Below are 13,140 nucleotides of genomic sequence, written 5' to 3' on the forward strand. Positions count from 1 at the left end.
AGAGAGAGAGAGAGAGAGAGAGAGAGAGAGAGAGAGCCCGACCTCTGCTGCCTCCTGGGCTTTAGGGACACATTACAACATCAAAGTATTGAATACAATGATTTGTACAGAACACATCTTTCAGTTTAATGCTTTTAAGTGTTTGATCCAGGAAAGTAAATATCAGATAAATTAGATCTTTTCAACTCTCTGTCATGCCAACATGTAATCCATACATTCCCTTTTAGATAGATTTCAGGGCTACAACCAGTTTTCCTCTAATAAGGCTCATACACATATATACACATGTCTTTTTATCTTATTGTTGATTTGGTTTTTGGGACTCAGTAAGTATCTAAATTTAAATTATGCTAAAAAAGTTCGGAACCAGTGGGATGCCTGAACTCACTATAGATGCTGTGCTCATGAAAGCCACTAGGGGGAGACAGAATATGACAAAACTATTTCATACACTACAGTCTTTTGTACCTACTTTAGGAGTGTTTTGTTTCTCTGTCTATGTTTCTACATGTTGTGCCTTATCTTTTCAATCAGTGCGTGTGGTGGCATTTGTGCAGATCTTATTTTGGTTTTGCTGCGATTGCAGCGTACAGTGTTGCAGTTCAGTTTACCAAATGAGTTTGTAGGAAGAAAAGAGGGCATTTAAAGTATTATTATGGTTGTGAAAAATCACAGAAATTTGGTTGGTATGATAAAAGAGCTAAAACAACACAGCGGCCGCTGTCCACCCAGAGAGAGGCTCCAGCACTGTGGAGTCTGCAGCTGCAGCAACAGGACTGTTTGTGTGTTTTAGGTAGAAGACGCCTCCAGTGGCAAGAAAGGAAAACACGTCTAGCTCTCAAGGAATCTGACTAGCTTAATTATAAAGAGCTGGTGAAATCATTTAAAACAATTTTTTATACAATGCAAAGTGTAAACCTAAAGATAGATTACCTTAAGAAAAAGTTGGACAAATAAAAGCTACTTTAATGTCTATTGTCCATTATCTGCACAGCCATGTTTGGTGTTGCGGGAGACCATGCAATTTCCAAACAGAAAGGCCCTCATTTTCTCTATAAGAAGACAGCACAAACCTCTGCACCCCCCACCCAGCTTACTTTACACACTTCATTTTACTCTTTAACAACATGCAGTGAATATTAATTATTACTGTGAAAAAGCAGCCTTCATTCTCGCTTTCTCTTACAAACCATTGAAAAAGGAGTTACTGATTACACCACTTGCCGGCATGAAAACAAATAACTGCAATTATATCATAGAAGTGCAATCATTGGGCCTCTTAGTCACTCAGCAGTTACAGATATCCAGCTGACACCTTTAACACTGGAGCAACTGTAACCACTATTATAAACATTAATGTTTTGGGGGCATAAAAACTTTACTTTCAGACATGTTGTTTATACAAACGTTGTATTGAGTTGGTTACTCTTACAAGCGTATTCGTTAGAAGCAAAATGAACAGTCCTAAATGATGCTGATGAAGCAGATTTCATTTGCTTTAGAAAAAACTGGGATTTTTTTTATTCAACCTTTGTCTACCAGGATCCTCCAATTTGATTTTCTCAGCTGCTCCGTTAACAGCGTGCTTTTAATTGGGTTTCAAATCCGAGCCACAGACTTTGTTGACTGACTGAGTTACCCCCTCTTTAATCTCTACTGAGAGAAAAATAGGAGAGAGGGTACCTGTCTCTCTCCCCCCCCCCCCCCCCCCCGCCTCTGGCCCTCTCTTTTCTCATGGTAATATGGGTGCGGTCCTCGATCCCGGGCACCATCTGCCCTTCCTCGTGGTTTGGGCCCCAAGCGCTCCAGACGTGCACCATTGTTTGTGTGTGTCCAAGCAGAAAGTGGAGGATAGACGTGGTTCTTGAGGCCCTAAAAGGCTCATCCATGGAGAGCACGAGCCTGCTGTTCATTAGCCTGCATGTGACAGAGGGAGGGGGCTGCTCGCGTGCCCCGTGTGCACAAAAATCAGTTGGATCCAGCGTTTGTTCTGCTGGGAGGGCCGCCCAAGGATGACATTGGACATAACTGTTGGTAGAGGGACGACTCGACAGGTCAACATGCTCTTTGTAGGGACTTTTTCATAAGTAAATTATATCTATTATGTGTGATGGATTACAGATAATCCTTTAATTCATTTGCTGTGATTGGAAGACCATGCATAATTCATTTGTTTGTTTTTAATCTAATATAAAGTATGGTGGACAAAAAGTATGGTGGAATAGACATTTCATATTCAGACTCTTTGACAACATAAACTGCTCATTGAATGCATTTTCTTGCTCACAGATTATGAAGTGTACCCTTCATACAGTGCAGAGAGTCAAAGTAGTTTTTTCCTTGATTGCATTTGTTACGCCTTATTGACATGCATCCTCCCCACAAAGCGTCGTCCGAGTGGGGTGTTTGAGATGTGGCAGATGGATGAATGAGCTGAAGGGTGGAGACCAAGCTATTGTGGCCCATTACCAGTGACATTTCAGGGTCGGGACAATAACATAGTAAAATGATGAAGGTGGCATTTGCAATATTGTGAAGAAAAGTTTGGAAAATGCTGCATACATTTTTTATGTAAATTATTTGATCAAAAGGCTCTTTATTCTGGAGGAAAGTTGGAGGTTCAGAATTTAAACATTTGAAATAAAAAATAAAGTAGCCTTAAAAATATGCTCATGTATAGTAAAGAGGCTAAAGTCCTAGAAAGCGGGCAGCCTGGGTTTGAGTCTGACCTGTGGCTCCATTACTACATGTCATGTCCCACTCAGTCTCTCTCCTTGCTCTCTTCTTACTGTCTTGTTTCTTTAAATAAAGGCATGAAAAGCCTTTTTTTTTTTTTTTATGGAAAAACCAAGGACTTACACAAACTCAATCGGAAACATATTGACTGAAATAAAATATGAAAACAGCAACCTTCTGTAACTCAAGGTGTGGTCACTGTTTCTGCCCCACCTTTGAATCCTCGTGTGAACTGTCAAAGTAACCCCCCAGTTACCCGACATAACACAGACAAGCAGATTATGACTTTCCATCGGGCCTGCCCTCCTCATTTTCAAAGCTACACATGCTTCTGGCTGCATCTAGATTAGTTATTGAACTGTCCAAGCAAAGGGAAACAAGGCCGCTTCAGAAGCACGGCACACAATGAGCCAGCTGTCAGGGGGAGGGGCTTGTTCAGACCAGCGTCGTCATGGATAGGACTTTTTTTGTGGGTAATGTTGCCCTCTGAGAGCTGATAGGTGCACCAGTGTGCCGGGTGGCTATGCACTGATTAATATTGACACAATGCTTGATTGAGGACATGCGAGTAAGCAGAGTTGAAGCAGGGTGTTACAACACAGATATGTCAGCAAAGGTGAAGTGGGATACTCTGCTCTGCTTAGGAATGTCCGTGAGGGTTGGATATTTTTGCAGCTGCTTTAGGCCTGCAAAATATTAGAGAAATGTGCAATGTGTGGTAACATTGTTCAATCTTACAATGATGATATGAAGTGTGATGATTATATAACATAAGAGCTATATGTCTGTGTAGATTCTGAGTCATGTCATGGTACATTCAAAGCTTGAGCCAAAAGGAATGTGCTGTATGTGCAATAATCCTCGCTCTCTGTCTATATTTGCTGTTCTTCAAGTTTGACTCAATACCTGAGTTTGCCACGTCTCTCTTGTTACCAAAATAAATCCAGGAAGCCTCTTAATCAGCACAATCTGAGGGTAATTCACTGTCAAGCTCTTTGCTCAATCATGACTGTTTTGAATGTGCTGTGTAAAGAAAGTTGACTTAAAGGTATAGCTGATGGCCAGTTTAGCTTCACCTGACTGTATTAAAGTGGTGCATGATTGTTATACACAAGTCTCCATTCAATGGGTAAAGTATGCTTGGTAAAACAGCACTTCTTTTTTTACATTAAATATATTTTCTTATTATTGTAAGTTCATACTTTTGCAATGTGTTCATTGAAAATGCTCAGTTCCTCCAACAATGAGGAAAGACCAATTCACCATGCAGCCCTAAACTGTTGTATAATGACATGACGAAAAAGGAAAATAAGAATTAAGGCAATGAAAACTCAGATTTTTAAAGAAAAAATAAATGAACAACTCTTTTTTTTTTTTAATCTGCAAAATGATTTTGCAGTTTCACAATGCGTCCAATTCCCCATGACCCCTAACCCGGCATGTCCTCTCTTTAGTACATGTATAACAGCAGAATAGTAACTGACCTTTATAAGCAGCCACACAAACCCCAAAGGACTCTCATTTTCCACCCCCACACCTGCTTTACATTCATCGGTGTCTCCCTGAACATCTTCTCAGCAGCATTGAGAGCTGATGTCCTTGTAGTGTTTGATATCACTTGAGCTCTCACGGCCTGACACTGAATCATACGGAACTAAGGTTGTTTAGAGAATCACTGGCATGTCTTTTTAAAGGTGCTATGGTGGATTTTTGTTTCTCTCAGCTTTTGACGAGACATACTTTTAAACAAGGTGTCTCTAGGGGAATATTACTTATTATGCATGGCTCAAACCTGACGTACTTTCAATCTATAAAATATACAGCGCTAAGCCCGGTCAACTTTGTTTTACATTATGATAATGTTTAACAGTCTGTGCCTCATTTTAAAGTCAAAGATCATGCAGTGAAAGAAGGATTTGTACATTTCTGAAACCTCTTTGAAACACTAATGTCATAATAAAAATCCGCTGATCCCTTTTGAAAACAGATTAAGTGGAATGCTTAACAATCCAGAGATCATCCAGTAGGAAACGCGACATTGTATGACGGCAAAATCTGAGCCAAAAAATAATGAAACTGTGCATCCCTACACAAGAGCAGTTTTGGAAAGTAGATTTTGCAGGAGCCTCGGTTATTTTCACCCTATTTAATTCATCATATTTGTTTAATTATGACTTTAGCATGAATATAGTCCTGCACATTCTTGATAGATTGCAATGGTAAATAAATTACTCCATATGATGGGATTCTACCCTTGGTGCAAGTGAAATAGTTTTTAGCTCACATTTTATCTGCAGGCCATCCTGTATTCGTTTTAAACTGTACTCAGTTCACATAAAACACATCATACCGGCATGACAGCCATCAGAAACCGCAGACTGTAATACTGCCAAATATCAACAAGACCCCCCCTATGGGTGAAATCCCTCACCACTATCATTGTTAGCCTCCACAGATTGATGCTGTGAGGGAAAACGTTCCAAAACATCTGGTGGCAAAAGTTAGAGGAGATGCTCCCATTTAGTCAAAGCCATCCTCTTTTAGTAAGCAGGGCTGAAACATGTAACCTAACCTACATTTCAAATCCTGGCGAAAACAGCCAAGGTGTTAAGTGCACAACACTAAACCGTGCTGTAATCTGTAATTACTGCGCTCAGCTGTCAGCGCTAACGTTGGACTACTGTTGAGCATTTTTTATGGTAAAAAATAAGCACTAGACTTAACGAGTTCTTGCAGGACTGAGGGTAACCCATCAATAGGTTACCCAAAATCAGCAGGATAGAGCCCTACTAACCTCGATTAGATTTCTTTTTTTCTTTTTTTTTTAAGGGGGGGGGGGGGGGGGGGGGGTTGGGGGGGTAATCTCCACCGTGCACACAAAAAGTAGTTCCCTTGTGTTAGAGTGTAGCTGATGCATGGATGAGCGTGACCCATTATCTTTTACATGCCAAGATACAAGTGGAGGGCTTAGAAGTTAATCTGATGTGGTCAAATGTAGAGTATTAATACTTGGTCCATATCAACCATGTTTTTTTTTGTTTATCCACGAACATCAGCACACTAACAAATAATATACTGCTGTATACTCGCTATTTCCTAGAGGATTATTCTTTTTAAAATGTTGTCAAACTGTTGAATCCATCAGATAAGCTGAAGAAGAAATTGTTTTAAAATCCTAAATCCTTCAATGTAGCTTTTTTTTTTACACTGCCTTATTATCAGTATCTTTTGTGTTCTGGTAGAAGTGAGTGGTGAGAGATTTTACTGATTCATCAGAAAGTGAAGTTTGGTTCAGTCGAATTCACCTACACACTTTATGTCATCTCATATATCATCATTTCCTGCGAGGCTGGCACGTCTCTGTGAACTCTTCCTCTGCCTCTACACACTGAGCTCCACCATAATATCATAATCCAAACCATAACTTAATATAGGTTATACAGTTGTGATTGACTGATGCTGTGATTATTTGATTGTCGACTGAAGAACCATTGTCTCAGATTTCATATGTCCGTTTCTCAGAATATGACCTTCTTTTTGGGCTGATGAAGTAATATCATCAGGACACACTGCTAAACTCAAACCATAATGACATAACACACTTAGATTTCATTCATTCATTTTGGAAACAGAAATTGTCTTACGTTTTTGCGGCTGGATTTATGGTTTGCCTTGATGTTTTGGTAAACCCAAAAAGGATTGTGGCAGATTGAACTACATGGCTAAGAAAACTCTGTTTGCTGTTGTAATGACGGATATAACATTTTCCCCAATGAAGCCAACGTGGAAGTGCAAAATCCTGCAGTTCATCAAGTGTCCACTTGAGGCTGCCTGCAGAAGCACTGGAAGTCACATACACACCCATTAAGAAAAGCCTTTTTTTAACTGCAGAAATGAACATGTTTACATCCTGGTTCAAATAATAAAATTGGTGTATTAGCACACACTTCACATGGGGGGAAATTTTGAAAACGTATCTTTAAACTGTTATTCACAATGAGACGCATTAGCTGACATGATTGACAGGTGGGCGCGGTGTAGCTGTTTGTCAGGAGGCCAAAAACCCGCTGCAGCTCTTAGCCTGTTGTTAGGCTGACTGAAAGTTAGATTTTCAGCATGGAGACAGCCATTGATGGGAAACCTAAGTCGCCTGCAATAACAGACGTCACTCAGTCTATGGTTGGGCTGTTATGTGGTGCTTTATACTAAATGCTAATTCAGAATGCTTACATTTGGTTTAGCAGGTAGAAGGTTTATCATGTTAAATATCTAACAATTTAAGGATTGATTTGCCCAACCCCAAGTATGGTGTGTGTGTGCGTGTGTGTGTGTGTGTGTGTGTGTGTGTGTGTGTGTGTGTGTGTGTGTGCGTGTGTCTGTGTGTGCGGCTTGATTTAATAATCCTCAAGTGGGTCGTGTAAATACGATTATTACTCCAGATCATTATATTATGCTTAAATATTTTTCTTTACCTTCAAGTGGCCTGATTGTCTTTTAGATTTTTTTTGGATTTTAAATGTTTTGTGTCGTTTCAGTCTGGACTCAATGAAATTATAACGATTTGACAATTTTCCTCGCTTTTTTCAGACTTGCAACCGAGAACACATCAAAGCAGCGTTTTCCTCCTGATATCATTATTGTAACCCAGAGCTGAAGGTTAAATCACAGCTGTGTGGACAAGAATAATGACAAACATTCAACAGTTATATATATCAGTCTGGACTGGATGATCAACAGATCTATATTTCCGTCCATATAAGATAAACAGCTGCAAACTCATCAAAAAATGACAAAGTGTTCAAAATGACTCTTCAGTGTTGACTTCATAGGTTTCAGGGCATTAAGGTACTGTGAACACGCCTTAGATCACAGGCAGGGGACAAAACATGCTTGGTAATAACATTGAGAGCAGTTAGGGGTATGAAGGTTATGATTTTATTTGAAGTAATTTCCCTGACTCTGTACACAACACAAGGACATTTCACACAGGGCTTATTACAAAATGTCACCACAGAGATGTGCTGTGCCTCCGAGGATATTTATAGGATGCATTACATAAACCTGATCACTGACAGCAGCCTATAGATACAAGTAAATCAGAGCCCTCCTGGCTGCAGCTGCAGGTTGGTCTTTCTGCTGCTGAACTGAGATTTACCCACTAATGTTTGGTAAATGACTCTTTACTTGGCTTGACTGAATATCACACATTTGGTAGTGTGTGAAATGAAATGGTTATTGTGTGTAAATAAGTGTTAAAAGATATCTTCTGATGGTTTCTAATTAAAACTTGTACGTGTTTTGATTTTTTTCTATCCATGCTGCCTGACACTGAGAGGGTTCAGGTCGGCGTCCAGTACTTCTAAAAGGAACATGACAACAGCACACACGGACATGAAAGGACACACACTGGCTGTAGAAAGTGTGTAACCTTTCCAATCACTGTTTTCAGTCTAACAGAGAACAAAAAAGCGTCTCTTCTCAGTGATCAGACGCAGCACATTAATCCAGCTGAAACAAACAACCTGCTAATCTACTTGATTTGACGAAATGGCAAAGAGAAAGGTCAAAGACGACCTAAAGCGCGATGGGGCTACGTCACTGCATTCAAAGCGTGTATGTTTTTGTGAGTTTGTCTTTTCTTGTTCGCAGATTCTGGCCAGCACCACATGAGACGCAGGAGTGACCCTGTTGATTTGCTGAAGGAGACTTTAAGTGCTCAAAGCAACAGATGGGCTACAGTTAGTGAACTTACAACCCTTTATAACTGTGAAAGAAAGCTCATTTTGTCTTGGCATTCACTGTTGATAGCAACACAGTTGGCAAAAAGCACAAAGCTGTGGTTGCTTTGATACAGAGACAAAAAAGCTTGATCAACTCTGGTTCCTGTTTTGGCAGCCCGTTGGCTCATTGTGACCTCACAGTGGTGACTTCCTTCTGCTGGATTCTGTTTCTTGGTTCACCCTGGTTTCCTTTGAATCAATAGTCTTGTGAAATAGGCTAGTGGTAACCATAAGTTGGTCATATGTTTGACTTGTGTGCCAAGCCACATGTTGGATATGTGATGGACAGCCGACATGTTCGGGGTGTTTCCTCTCCGGCAGCCAAATGTCTGCATGGGAATCCATAGTGACAATCCCCATAATTAGTGTCACATGGATTGAAGTCACAAGTATAGAAAACTAATAAAACACTCGCTGAAGTCTTACATCATGGGAGGATTAGATTGGAAAAACAACAACAAAATAATAGCGCATAGATTCCCAGCATAACAACTAAGAAGCCAATATTTGAACGTTGTTCTCTGTCATGCTCTGAAGACGTTATCCCACTGCGTGCGTCAAAGCACGAGCACTGGACACCTTTCTGTATTACCTGTGCCTCTGTGCGTCTCTGCGTAGGTGTACAGTGATCCTAACAGTCTTGCTGACAGAAGTCAGAGCTTCTCCGCTCTTCTCTATCCTACCTGACATTTGAGACAGGTAACGTCGACTGTTGCCATCTTTACTGTAAAATATTTAAAATATCCGTTTAGATGTATATTGTAGAGTTTCCCTTAAAATGTTAATGCAATTATTTAAAACATCACTGAGCCCCAAACCCCCCTATAGATGCGAATAAAGCATCAATAGGAACACCGTCTTCATCAGGTTCTCCATTTGATCGAACGCTCTCGGAGAACAGCCATATTACTGTCCCTTGAGGAATCGACATGAACGGGGTTGTCAGGACAACCAGCCATGATTCAGGGAGCTCGGATAGGCCTACACCTTGAGCTAGAAGCACTAGCCATGAGACTGAGCAGATGCTGAGCCAGTCAGCCAATCCCAGGTGAGCTAGAGGAAAAAGATGACATCATAGGCAAATTAGGACAAACGCAGCGGGTTTTTTGTTTGTTGTCCCCGCCTGCTTCTGAACTCAAAGCTGATTTTATGCTCAGAGAAAAAGAAAACTGGAGGTGTTTGGAAGATAGATCTTAATATCCAGAAAAAATGCTATTTTAACAAATAGGTGTTATTTCCAAATGTGGAAGCTGTGAAAAAAGGAAAAGCATGAAATCCAGAGACTCAACACCAGTGAGTGAGTGTAACGTTTACCAGCCATTTATTTAAAAAAACACAAATAGAACAAACTCATGCCAAGGAGCAAACTGCAGCTAATAGCTAATTATTTAATTCACACCTGTAGCAAACGTGCACATGTGCACACAGGCCACGTTTTCTTTTCCAGTGCAGAAGATACTTACATTATGATCCCACGTGAAAGATTATAAAACGGAGGGCTGAGAATGAACTGAAAGAAAGAAAAGTGTATTTTCTTTGGAATTTACAGAAGAGGCACGAGATGACTCTCCTGAATAACAGCTACACGTTTAACAGGAAATTTCACTAAGGCTGACGTATGTTAATATTCAGTCATTAAGATTCAAATTTAAATTCAGAAAAAAACTTTATTTGTCCCTGGGGGGAAATTCAACAGTTTATGATCAAAGACTCTGTCTTCCTACCCAAACACTCGACACTTAAGTGTTTGTGATGAAGACAGTTGAGTGAGATTTTCATATACGGTACATTTTGTTCTGCTTTTTGTGCTCCCTACATGAGTTGTCAAGATGCCATACCAGACCTCTAAACTTTAAGACAAATCACGGCAACAAAATGTAAAGTATGTATCCAGTATTTCTGTGCAGACATAAATTCAGACACGCAAATACGTCTGGAATTTTCCGGCTCCAATCTGTGCTTTTTTTTAAGGCTTTGTTACTTTTTGATGCCATCAGTTATTTCTGTAATGGAGAATGAATCGTTTTGAAACAAATCAAAATTGTCAAAAATGAAGATACTTGAGAAGTATCTAAACATGTTCACAAGCTAACTCAGTACTTTAATTGTCGAATTACTTAAAAGCTATACTCGGTGATGTGTGTGTGCATTATAAAAGATACAAGCAACCAGTGCTTCAAACATATCCCTTCACAGCTGTAATAGTGTCAACAATAAATGTATTAACACTGTTTCATGCCTGTTCTTGTTATTTATTGCTCTTGTATATTTCTTTTTTTATGTTTTATCAGACTCTGTAAATAGACTTTCGTTAAAGAGAGGACCCTCACTCCCTCCCTCCTTTCTTTTCACTGAGCTGGTTCTGTCTGTGAAACAGGAAACCAAGAGCGTCTGCCTGCTGGCTTCCTCCTCCCCCAGACCTGCTGCCTGCATTAATATTCAGCCTCTCAGCCAATGACAGAGGCAGGGCGGATGACATCATGGGCTAGGGAACAGTGAGCAGCCAGTGAAGCATCCAGCCTGCCGAACAAGCTTGCTTTTAGGGTCAGGAACTGGTCTGACAAGAGAATGGCAATCCTGCCTCTAAACTGTCATTAGGACTGCACGGCTGACGATGAATCCACCCGAGCTCCTGGCTCAAAGGCAAAACACTCAGCAAGAGAATGTGAAGACATATTTCAGGTAATTCCCTCTCTGTGTATGCAATATGGGATGTGGAGGGGGGAGGCTGAGGAGAGGAAAAAGAAGGAGGAGGAGGAGGGGGAAGCTGTGTATGTAGGGTTTGCTTTGTAGCTGTCTTCTTTTTTCCTTCTTCTTCTTCCTCCTCTCTGCATTGTGCCCGGCTAAGGAGGCAGCTGTTTCAGCAGCACTGCCTGTGAGGGCAAGATGGAAATGGATGCCTGCATCACGTATTGTATGATCATATACACCCCCCCCCCCCCCTGCATCACATCATCTCTGTGTGCTCTCCCCTGTGCCTCACAAATAGCATCTTTATTGATGGGGAGGTGTTAGAATCAATGGTGGCGTTTGTACGGGGCCTTGAGAGTGTGTATGTGTGTGTGTGTGTGTGTGTGTGTGTGTGTGTGTGTGTGTGTGTGTGTGTGCATGAGAAATGCAGCAGCTGCAGTGGAACAAAAAAGAAGCAAGGCTATTTTAGGGCTGTAGACCCGAGGCTGACGGAGGGTTTAGAGCGGTGTATGCTGTGGATGGATGGTGTAGCTGATGGATGCTTAATATGCTGATGGATGCTCTTTTGTTTTATCTGCACTGCCTCTCTTAAGGTGGAATTTTTTTCAGAGACATGGCTTTTATTTCCCTTTTCAATGGGCGCACACACATGCAGGGAAGAGCCGAGACGTGCCCAAGTCTCCCGGCTATAACATGGACGTGTGCAGCAGCTTCATGGCGGCTGTAGTGACAGGGAGATATACAACATCTGGTCACCTGACTTCATTGGGGATCGGAGTGGGGGTGGGGGCTGGTGCTGTGAACGCTGAGCTATTCCATCCTTGGATTCTCCCACAGCCATCGCTGGTGGAGGAAAATTGAAGGATTTACTGTCTCTCCATCTCCTGGACATTGGGGTGTCAGAGCTGATGTAGAGGCAGGCGGGGATGGAGGGGGGGGCGGGGGGGGGGGAGGAAAAGATTCCTACCCCAGGAAGCGCAGTCATCCTCCGGTCTGTGAGAAGCAAGGCCTGATGGGAGACCTGTTGTCTGGCTTTCGTGTGAGGGAGGGATGTTAGGGAGTCATGTCAGTGATGGAGGGAGGGTTACATGATTGTAGAGGGGAATTGGGGGATGGGATACTGAAGGTGTTACTCCCTCCAATATTTCCCTTTTATGTTGATGATGGAAATACGAAAACATAAACTGTCATGTCCCCCCTTATTGCCCCTTCACGGTTCTTCAAAATCAATCCAAAGTAAACCTGTAAAATACGAGTACAGTATGCAATGTGCCAAATATTGTTCAATATTGTGAAAATGACATGAAGCGTGCTGAATTAATACAGATTTAAGAATGCATTGTGTTTTTTCCACTGTCCTCCACCTGTGTTTGCAACATGCCTCCCCTCAAGCCACAATAAATCCAACAAGCAGCCAGTCATTTTTCACCACTTCATTGCTTGCTTGAACTCTGAGCTCAGCAGGCAGCTACTTTGGGCTTCATCTCACTGCATCAAAACTTGCGAAAGCTCGGCCTATTACACTCAAGGCCTCCAACCATGAAGTAGAAAGAACACAGGCTAAGTGACAAAGCCTGGCTTGTTTACCAAAAAAAAACAATTATTTATTGCAATTTAGTCAGACTTTTGCTCATACAGTTAAAACAAGGAAATTGCAGTAAATTGCTCAGCTCTACCAGGAATGTTTGGGAGTACTGTTAGTGCATGATAAATATGTGTCTAAAGGTGAAAGGACCGTATTTTACAAAATGGCAAAACTTTTCTGTCATTTAAGTTCAATTCCATAAAGTTTAAAAAGGTTTTCCTGTGTGGATTTTGATTGTCTTCAGTCTCAAGTTCAACAACTGAAACCTAAAGTAATTTTGGCCAATGAGCTTTGTTTAAAAAAAAAACCCAAACAAACTGTATGTGTGATGCCAGTGTTTGGTATTAC

General features: G+C 41.1%; 1 protein-coding gene across 3 annotated transcripts in view; it reads left to right on the forward strand.

Annotated features, from left to right (window-relative positions):
- Positions 1 to 13,140, forward strand: part of LOC306831272 (serine/threonine-protein kinase PAK 3) — a 42,587-nt gene that overhangs the window by 1,151 nt on the left and 28,296 nt on the right. Inside the window, exon 1 of one of the 3 annotated variants that reach the window (XM_079355252.1) lies at positions 10,969 to 11,198. The exons of 1 other annotated variant lie outside the window; for it this stretch is intronic. The gene's annotated coding sequence lies outside the window, so the exon portion shown is untranslated. Of the gene's footprint in view, positions 1 to 10,968; positions 11,199 to 13,140 lie in introns of those variants that run through there. One more of the 3 variants, XM_079355254.1, reaches the window with a different exon arrangement.

The sequence above is a fragment of the Symphodus melops genome, assembly GCF_947650265.1.
Source record: "Symphodus melops genome assembly, chromosome: 11".
NCBI lineage: Eukaryota > Metazoa > Chordata > Actinopteri > Labriformes > Labridae > Symphodus > Symphodus melops.